Source organism: Chiloscyllium plagiosum, chromosome 42 (genome assembly GCF_004010195.1).
Source record: "Chiloscyllium plagiosum isolate BGI_BamShark_2017 chromosome 42, ASM401019v2, whole genome shotgun sequence".
Classification (NCBI taxonomy): domain Eukaryota; kingdom Metazoa; phylum Chordata; class Chondrichthyes; order Orectolobiformes; family Hemiscylliidae; genus Chiloscyllium; species Chiloscyllium plagiosum.
In genome coordinates this window covers 8,663,167-8,672,494 of record NC_057751.1, presented here as the reverse complement: position 1 = coordinate 8,672,494, position 9,328 = coordinate 8,663,167, and the positions used below count along the sequence as shown (strand labels likewise).

The following is a 9,328-nucleotide window of genomic DNA, read 5'->3' as shown; positions in this document are numbered from 1 at the left end:
TCTCTCTCTCTCTCTCTCTCTCTCTCTCTCTAGCAATTGTTTTCATTGCTTCCAGCTGTGGATTATTTTTCCTACATTTCTTTGCCACTTTTTTTTTGGTTCTTTCCAAGATCTCTAGCACAGAGTCTGTCCCCGTTGCTCAGAAGGGAAGGGAGAAGAGGAGCAGAGCATTAGTCATTATGGACTCCATAGTTAGGGGTACAGACAGGAGGTTCTGTGGGATTGAGAGAGACTTACAGTTTGTGTGTTGCCTTCTAGGTGCCAGGGTTCGTGATAGATCTCCGATCGTGTTCTCGGAATCCATGCAAGGGAGGGGGAGCAGCCCCAAGTTGTGGTCCACATCGGCACCATTGACATAGGTAGGAAGAGAGATGGGGAATTCAGGCAGAAATTCAGGGAGAAAGGGAGGAAGCTTTGAGCGAGGACAAAGAGTTGTTACCTCTAGTTTGTTGCAAGTGCCACGTGCTTGTGAGAGGAGGAATAGGGGGAGAGAGGAGTTGAGCACGTGGCCACAGGGATGGTGCAGCGAGGGAGAGTTTTGGATTCTTGGATAATTGGGGCTCTTTCTGGGGTAGGTGGGACCTCTACAAACAGGATGGTCTTCACCTGAACCAGAGGGGCACCAGTATCCTAGGGGTGAAAATTTGCTAATATTCTTTGGATGGGTTTAAACTAATTCAGCAGGGGGATGGGAAACTAAATTGTAGTTCAAGTATAGAGGAGGTTGAGAGTAGGGAGGCCTGAAATGAGGTTTCAGGGTTGCAAAAGGACACCGGCGAGCAAAACGCTGGTTTGAAGTGTGTCAATTGAATGCCAGGAACATCTGTAATGAGCTGGGTGAACTTGCATCATGGGTCGGTACCTGGGATTTTGATGTTGTGTCTATTTGAGAGACACGGATAGAGCAGTGACAGGAATAGTTGTTGTTTCAGGTTCCGGGATTTAGATGTTTCAGTCAGAACAGAGAAACGTGGTCTTATGGCTGCAGAAAGGACGTTTGAGGAGTCGTCAATTGAGGTAGTATGGGCTGAGATGAGAAACAACAAAGGAGAGGTCAACCTGTTGGGAGTTTTCTGCAGGCCTCTGAATAGGCCCAGACATTTAGAGGAAAGGAAAGATTATTTTCAGTGGGAGCGAGAGCAACAGGGTAGTTGTTATGGGGGATTTCAACTTCCAAAAATTGACTGGGAATACGTACTTTAGATGGGACAGTTTTTGTCCATTGTATACAGGAGGGTTTACTGACGCAGTATGTAGACAGGCCAACAAGGGGCGAGCCCATATTCAATTTGGTACTGAACCCAGCTAGGTGCGAGATTTTGACGTAGGTGAGGTAGGTAGGTGATAGATTGGATTCAGGTTCACAAGGAGGTGGTGTTAGAAATTCTGGAAAGTGTGAAAGTAGAATAAATCCTAACCGGCCAAGGGGATTTATGTAGGATTCTCTGGGAAGCCAGGAAGGAGATTGCTGAGCCTTTGGCTTTGCTCTTTTGTTGTCATTGCCTACAGGAAGAGCGCCAGAAGACTAGAGGATCGCAAATGTTGTTCCCTTGTTCAAGAAGGTGAGTAGAACAACCATGGTAGTTACAGACCAGTGAGCCTTCCTTTGGTTGTGGGTAAAGTATTGGAAAATGTTAGAAGAGGTAGGGTTTATAATCACCTTGATAGGAATAAGTTGGTTAGAGATAGTCAACACAGTTTTGTAAAGGGTAGGGCATGCATCACAAACTTTCTGGAGTTGTTTGAGAAGATGATCAAACAGGTGGATGCGGGTAAAGCAGTTGATGTGGTAGATATGGATTTCAGTAAGGCATACCCCATGGTAGGCTCCCCATGGTAGGCTCCTGCACAAAATACGGAGTCATAGGATTGAGGTCGATTTAGTGGTTTGGATCAGAAATTGGTGAGCTGAAAGAAAACAGAAGATGGTAGTTGATTGGAAATGTTCATTCTGGAGTTCAGTTACTAGTGGGGTACCACAAGGATCTGTTTTGGGTCCAGTGCTGTTTGTCATTTTTATAAACTACCTGGATGAGGGCGTAGAAGAATGGGTTAGTAAATTTGCAGATGACACTAAGGTGGATGAAGTTGTGGATACTGCCGAAGGATGTTGTAGGTTACAGCGGGATATAAATAAGCTGCAGAGCTGGGCTGAGAGGTGGCATACGGAGTTTAATGTAGAAAAGTGTGAGGTGATTCACTTTGGAAGGAGTGAATGGAGAGTACTGGGCTAATGGTAAGATTCTTGGCAGTGTAGATGAGCAGAGAGATCTTGGTGTCCATGTGCATAGAAATCTGAAAATGGCCAACCAAGTTGATAGGGCTGTTAAGAAGGCATCCAGTATGCCAGCTTTTATTAGTAGAGGGATCGAGTTTTGGAACCATGAGGTCAAGCGGCATCTGTACAAAACTCTGGTGTGGCCGCACTTGGAGTATTGCGTGTAATTCTGGTCACCGCATTATAGGAAGGATGTGAAAGCTTTGGAAAGTGTTCAGAGGAGATTCACGAGGATGATGCCTGGTACAGAGGGAAGGTCTTATGAGGAAAGGTTGAGGAACTTGAGGCTGTTTTCATTAGAGGGAAGAAGGTTGAGAGGTGACATAGTTGAGACATACAAGATAATCAGAGGGTGAGATTGAGTGGACAGTGAGACCCTTTTTCCTCGGATGGTGACGGCAAGCACGAGGGGCCATAGCTTCAAATTGAGGGGTGGTTGATAGAGGATAGATATCAGAGGTAGTTTGTTTACTCAGTGTAGTAGGGGAGCGGAATGCACTGCCTGCAACAGTTGTAGACTTGCCAACTTTACAGGCATTTAAATGGTCATTGGATAGGTATATAGACGAGAATGGAATAGTGTAGGTGAGATGGGCTTCAGCACAGGGCGGCACAACATCGAGGGCCGAAGGGCCTGTACTGTGCTGCAATGTTCGATGTTCTGATGAACCTTGAAATGAAGGGTTTTGATGAATCTTTGGGTCATCTGACCTTCTGGCATCTGATGTCTGTCATGTGTCTTGAGATCCTATTTGCTTTGCAATAATCCTGTGAAGTGTCTTATGATCAGTGTCTTACAATGTTGAATATTATAGAAACATAAACTGTTGTTCACGTTTTCGCACTTTGTGGCTTTACTAATTTAACAAAACTGAACTGTTAGATTTTGTTTAAAATGTTGCATGCAAGAGATGCACAAATGTGTCAATTGATACTCGGGTGAAAATGTCAGTTATAAGCACTGAAACAAGTGGGATAAGTGTAGATAGATCAGCACATACTAGATGGACTGAAGGGCTTCTTTGGTGCTGTATGACTCTAAAGTCATGCGCTTTTATCCTAACATTCAAATCCTGCATAAGCTTAAGAAACCTCAAGGAATTTACCATATCAAAACCTCAATCGATCAAGATCAGCATGGCTGGTGGAACATTTAAAATGGCCAGGGAATAATATTTGCCTGATACATTCTGCATGTCAATACTACACCCAGTCAGCATTAACTTGTACACTATCTGCACTTTTATCTCAGACTGTATAAATTGGTGTTCCCATTAGAATTTGATGCTGTTGACATTCTGCCCCGACAAGTGCAAGACAAGTAACTTGACAAGCATGTACACTTTACAGCCCAACTCTAGCTACTATGTTTGGGATATCTAGAATTTCAAAGAACTGACAAAAGCTGTGAGAAAATGCTTTGAAGATATTGGAAAATTGTGAAAGCAGACTTCACACATTGACAACATGCATCACGAATGGCCCTGGAGTTATTGAGACCAAAACAGACATAGACACGCCAGAAACTAATTACACAAACCTGTCGCACCTTATTTGTTGTTATATAAATCTAGCAAGCCATCCGCAATAACCTCCAGATTTGCTGGACCAACCTTATAAACCAACGTGTTTTATCATCAGTCATTAATCTCTTCAAATGGTTGCACTCCATATAGGTTATTGCAGCACAAGTGTTCCTGAATTAAGTTCAAAGCTAAGTTTTCCCTTTAATAAAAATCTTGATTAATGTTTAATTTATTCATGTTTTTGTTTCTCTGCTTTGACTGTAATTGGTGATTACTCGACTTGGCTAACACACAGTTGACCTGATCACGAACCTGTCCATATCTCTCAGTAATATTTTCACTTACATGCGCTATACTTGAGTTTAGATTAGAGTGGTGCTGGAAAAGCACAGCAGTCAGGCAACATCCGAGGAGCAGGAAAATCGACATTTCGGGCAAATGCCCTTCATCAGGAATGGCGCTCTACTTAAAGTCTACTTGATCTCTGTCCCATTGTAAAACTTGGATGTGGGAGCCTGCTCTTAATCTGAATGGAAAATAAGTAAATGGATGAGTTGAGGACACTACTAGATGATGCTGAGAATAACCAGTCATTATCATGTCTCTTTGCCTTTATTAATTCGGCACATTTCCTCATCAGGTTGGTTTTTTTTGACAGTATTGTACAGTATAGGAGGAGAAACAATATGAGGAAGAATATTTTGTCTTGTTTCATTCTTGAGGAGAAGGAGAACTTTCAATTGTTCATGCTGTGTCTGTTCACAGAATCTATGTTTTGACAACATCAGTTGTCCAGTTGGAAAGTTCTGAGACTGACCAACAGTTGAGTTACAGGTATTTCGTTTTCCAGAAAAAATCCATTTCACGTTTTGTCTTTTGAAGTACATGGAGAGGGAATGCCTGCAGTGTCCTTGTCACACTGAAACCTACCTGAGGGAAAGCACCCTGTTTCTCTCCTCCTGATCCTCTGTACAGAGAGCTGGAAGATAGTACATGAAATTACAAACTTGGGAAAGAAATGATTGAAAACCTTGACACAAGGAGTTACAGGTTGTTGTTGACAACTGTTCAGTTCCAGAGACAAAACTCTGCTGTAAGCCAGTGTGGATCTTGCATGTACTTCCATGATTGTTCAAGTTCAGAGGTTTAAGCTGTAACACACTCTTATGCCTTAACAGGAATATTCTGATCCCTTTTAGTTCTTTAGTCTTTCCAAAGCAGAACTAAAAGGACAATTGTGAAATGTGGCTTGATCCAAATGATGCAGCTGCTTTGTAGCACACCGAAATGGACACCGAAAACACTCATGATATGTGACTGGGCACAGTTCTCAATGATACCATAGGAACAGCATGAGTGTTTCCAGACAGGCTGTGTTCTCTTCTGGACAGTCTCCTGTGGTTCTTAACTCTTCATTTCCAGTAAGGTTCATAGTGCTTTCTCTTTGAGAAACCTCATCACCCTTGTGACCTTCCTGTTTGAAAGGCTCCTGTTTTCCCTTCAGTCCAAGTAACTGTTTAAAAGGGACCAAATCCTTGCCAATGCACTGGGTCTGGTGATTTTTGCTTCTTCAATTTTTAAAACATTGCTGCAAAACTTTGTTCCGAGCAGAAACACCAAGAATAGCTGTGAGCAAATTATAACTGATCATCACCAATCTTGTGTTTTCAACTTAGACCATATGCTATAGAAGCAAGTCTTCTCCTTCATTTGAACATGGCTGACACATTTCTCAACGCCATTCTCCTTCCTTCTCCTTATCACACTTGATTCCCTTTCTGGTTGAGAACCTGTCTATCTCTGTCTTAAATATGCTCGATGACTAGGCCTCCACAGATCTCTGCGGCAATGAGTTCCACAGATTCACCACCCTTTGGCTGAAGAAATTCCTCCTCCCCCAGTCGCACAAGGTCATTGAATCATGCTGAGGCTGTCCTCTCCTAATAATGGAAGGATCTTTGACACTTACAGTATATTCACGTGCTTCAGTATTCTGTAAGTTTCAATGAGATCCCTCCTCATCCTTCTAAGTTGCATCCAGCATAGACCCAGAGTCCTCAACTGCTCCTCATGTGACAAGCTATTCATCCGTGGGGTACTCTGGACCTCCTCCAACTCCAGCACATCCTTCCATAGACCAGGGTCCAAACTTTCTCAGAATGTTCCAATTGCGGCCTGACCAGAGCCTTGTACAGCCTTAGAAAAACATCTCTGCTGTTATATTCTAGTCCTCCAGCTAACATTGCTTATGCCTTCTGATCTGCTACCTGAATCTGCATGTTAACCTTCAGAGAATCCTGAACTGGGACTCACAATTCCCTTTGTCCTTTAGATTTCTGAAGCCTTTCCCTGTTTCTAAAGTGGTCTATGCCTCTCTTCATCCTACTACAGTGCATGGCCTCACACTTTTGCAAATTGTATTCCATTTGCCACTTCTTTGCCCATGCTGCTAACCTGTCCAAGTCCTTTTTACAGCACTCCCACGACCTGCCTCTGGATCCTCCCAAAGAGCAGCCCATCCCCCGATAGATGTGGTCCCAGAACTTCTTTAAATATTCCAAAAGACGCCTGGCCAGAGTATCATGCAGCCTCAACAGTACATCTCTGTTCTTGAATTTTAACCCTTTGAAATGAATTTGGTTGCATTCACTTCTGTGGCAAAATATACAAAACGGAAGACTTAAAACGTGACTTGAGCATTTAAGATCATGATGAAATGGTAAACACAGACTTAATGTTGAACCGTGACAGTCAGACAAAGGGTGTCATTTCAAACTAGTGCAAACAATTTGAGAAGTTTATCAAAGGAGCTGCCAACCTGTGAAATGTAATTTCGCACCATGTGAAGGTATACTGACACTCCAGTAATTATTGAGGAGCTGTTACCAATGGCGATTGGGGGGGGGGGGGGTATTGCCCTGCTGTGGGTAGCATCTTTGCCTCTACTGTGAGGCTTTGGGATCAGGTTCCACCCAAGAAAGATTCATTTCTTGCATGTCAAAATTGACTGATTATGAATTACAAATCTTTCCAGTACATGAGTGGCAGAATGTGTCTTGCTAAACTTGAGGCAGAATTACGCCTCTCAAGCTGTGGGGCCCCTCGTGACAGGCTAGCAATCTGGTCCAGTAGAAACGAGCCATGGAAACAGAAATAATCATGTGCTTGCCTGTTTCATGCTCTCAATAGGAGGCAGCCATGACTGGGGGGAGTGGGAGCAGTGGGCTGATTGGTCTCCACATCTCTCATTTTCATATACTTCACTAATCTTCAAACTGACTGGCAAAAATGGCATCAAGCCTTCAATTCTGGTGCACTTGAATAATATTTTCAGCATTCAAAGATACTGAACCAGCCCCTTTTTATTGTTGAAGACTCAAAGAATTTTTTCATTTGAAAAGATGTGTTTTTTTTTGAAGAAGAGAAATTGAGACTAAGAAAGGCACAGGTGTTAGAGCACCATAAATGAAAGGATGTGGAGTAAATGGAGAAGGGAAGATTTGTTGGCATAACATGTAACCTGTTTTGTTGCCTTGCAAACAGAAGCTTTGAATTCAGAGTCAGGTGTCCTAAATGCACAGAGAATCGCTGGAGCACACAAGGGCTGAATAATTACACCATTTCCACAAAGTGGATGGTATTCTGTTGATTGTCGGAAGGGTTGATCAAATTTGTTTCTTGCTGAATTTAATGAAAAATTTAAGTTATTTAAAATAATACCATCTCAAATAATATGGCGTGCATTTCATCTTGAAACCTGAATTGGTTGCCCAACAAAAACATTTGTCATAATGCAATCTGAATGATGATCTCCCTCTCCCCACCCACCCCCTCTTCATTTTTTATCACCATGCAAGGAAGAAAGTGCCATTCTGTAATGAGTACAATCAAGGCTCATGACAAAAAAACAATTAATCCCCTTTCATCCCCATGGCTTGAATTCATTCTAATGTTTAATAAAAAATAGCCATCATGAATAACAACAACAGGAAAAGTTGCATTTGTGCAGCACCTTTTTAATGCAGTAAAATGTCCCACAATACTAACAGATCCTTTACAAATAAAATGGTAACATTTGACTCCTTGTTTTGATCAAGTCATCAGTTTGCAGGTTTAATAAATGATTTAGGATTTGGCAGCTGCTTGAAATGATTGATCTAATGGTTGTGATATCTTCTCCACATTGTAAAAACATTTTAATGTGATTCAAACAGAGCACTGTTTGGTGCAATTCAGTAACATTTGGTTTTTGTGAAAATTTCAGTTGGATTTGGGGTTAAGGAACATCCTGTAGGGAAGTTGAAGAAAATTTGTGATGAAGTCAGGAGATGGAAATAATTGGCCTTCAAGTTGAAGATTGTAATATAAAGTTGTATCTTTAGTTTGATGTGTTACATAAACATGTGAATAGTGCCTGGAAACTTTGAGTGGAATCTAAACTGTGACATCTGACCCACAAATACCATAATGTGGAGTGTAGGTAGGGCACCTGATCAAGAGGGCTCATGGGATACTGTTTGTCATTTGGAATGAGCTTAAACTTAATTTTTATGTCTCAGTTAGTAAGGCATTGGCGAGACAAGATTGTAATAAGTGTGTGTAGTTTTTGGATTCCTTATTTAACAGAGGATGGAAATGCACTGAAGGTTTGGTTGATTGATTCCCAGGATGAGTGGGTGGTCTCAGGAGGACAGGTTGGACAGATGGACTTGCTTCTTTTGGAGTTCAAAAGAATGAGAAATGCCTTGGTGGAAGTAGATAAGAAATCCAGAAGTAGGGGTCACTTATAACAGCATTTCCTAATTTTTTTAAAAAAGTCCTTTGGGGATCGAGATGAAGAGATTTTGTTTTTTGAGGATTGAGGAACTTTGAAATTGTGCCTCAGAAGGTAGAAGAGGCAGTCTAATTGAATATTTGCATTTCAGAGGTTTATCTATTATCAGCTCTCTGGTTCTACAGGTCAGTGCAACATAATCTGAGATGGAAATGTGTTGCTGGAAAAGCGCAGCAGGTCAGGCAGCATCTAGGGAACAGGAGAATCGACGTTTCGGGCATTAGCCCTCCTGAAGAAGGGCTAATGCCAGAAACGTCAATTCTCCTGTTCCCTAGATGCTGCCTGACCTGCTGCGCTTTTCCAGCAACACATTTCCATCTCTGATCTCCAGCATCTGCAGACCTCATTTTCTCTTTCGCAACATAATCTGAAGCCTATATCTGCTCCACTATTCCATTTTCATCCATAGGTTTATCCAATGACTATTTAAACGCCCTTCATGTTGGCGAGTCTGTTGCAGGCAATGCATTCCAAGCCTCTACTATTCTGAGTAAAGAAACTACCTCTGACGTGTCCGGTATCTACCACCCTTCCATTGAAAGCAATGTCCTCTCATGCTCGCCATCACCACCTAGGAAAAATGTTCCCTATTTAACTGTCTGATTATCTTAACCTTTGATTCCTCTGAAGAGTATTTATCTGGTGTGGATGAGAATGTGGAGTGTGAAACACATCATCAACCATCATCTT

The 9,328-nt window shown here is 42.1% G+C and overlaps 1 protein-coding gene and 1 long non-coding RNA gene across 2 annotated transcripts in view; one reads left to right on the top strand and one right to left on the bottom strand.

Moving 5' to 3' along the window:
* Positions 1-9,328, top strand: part of LOC122543071 — a 109,048-nt gene that overhangs the window by 22,093 nt on the left and 77,627 nt on the right. The gene's annotated exons all lie outside the window — the stretch shown is intronic.
* The window catches only part of LOC122543070 (alpha-1A adrenergic receptor-like), a 17,758-nt gene that overhangs the window by 6,882 nt on the left and 1,548 nt on the right, over positions 1-9,328 (bottom strand). The gene's annotated exons all lie outside the window — the stretch shown is intronic.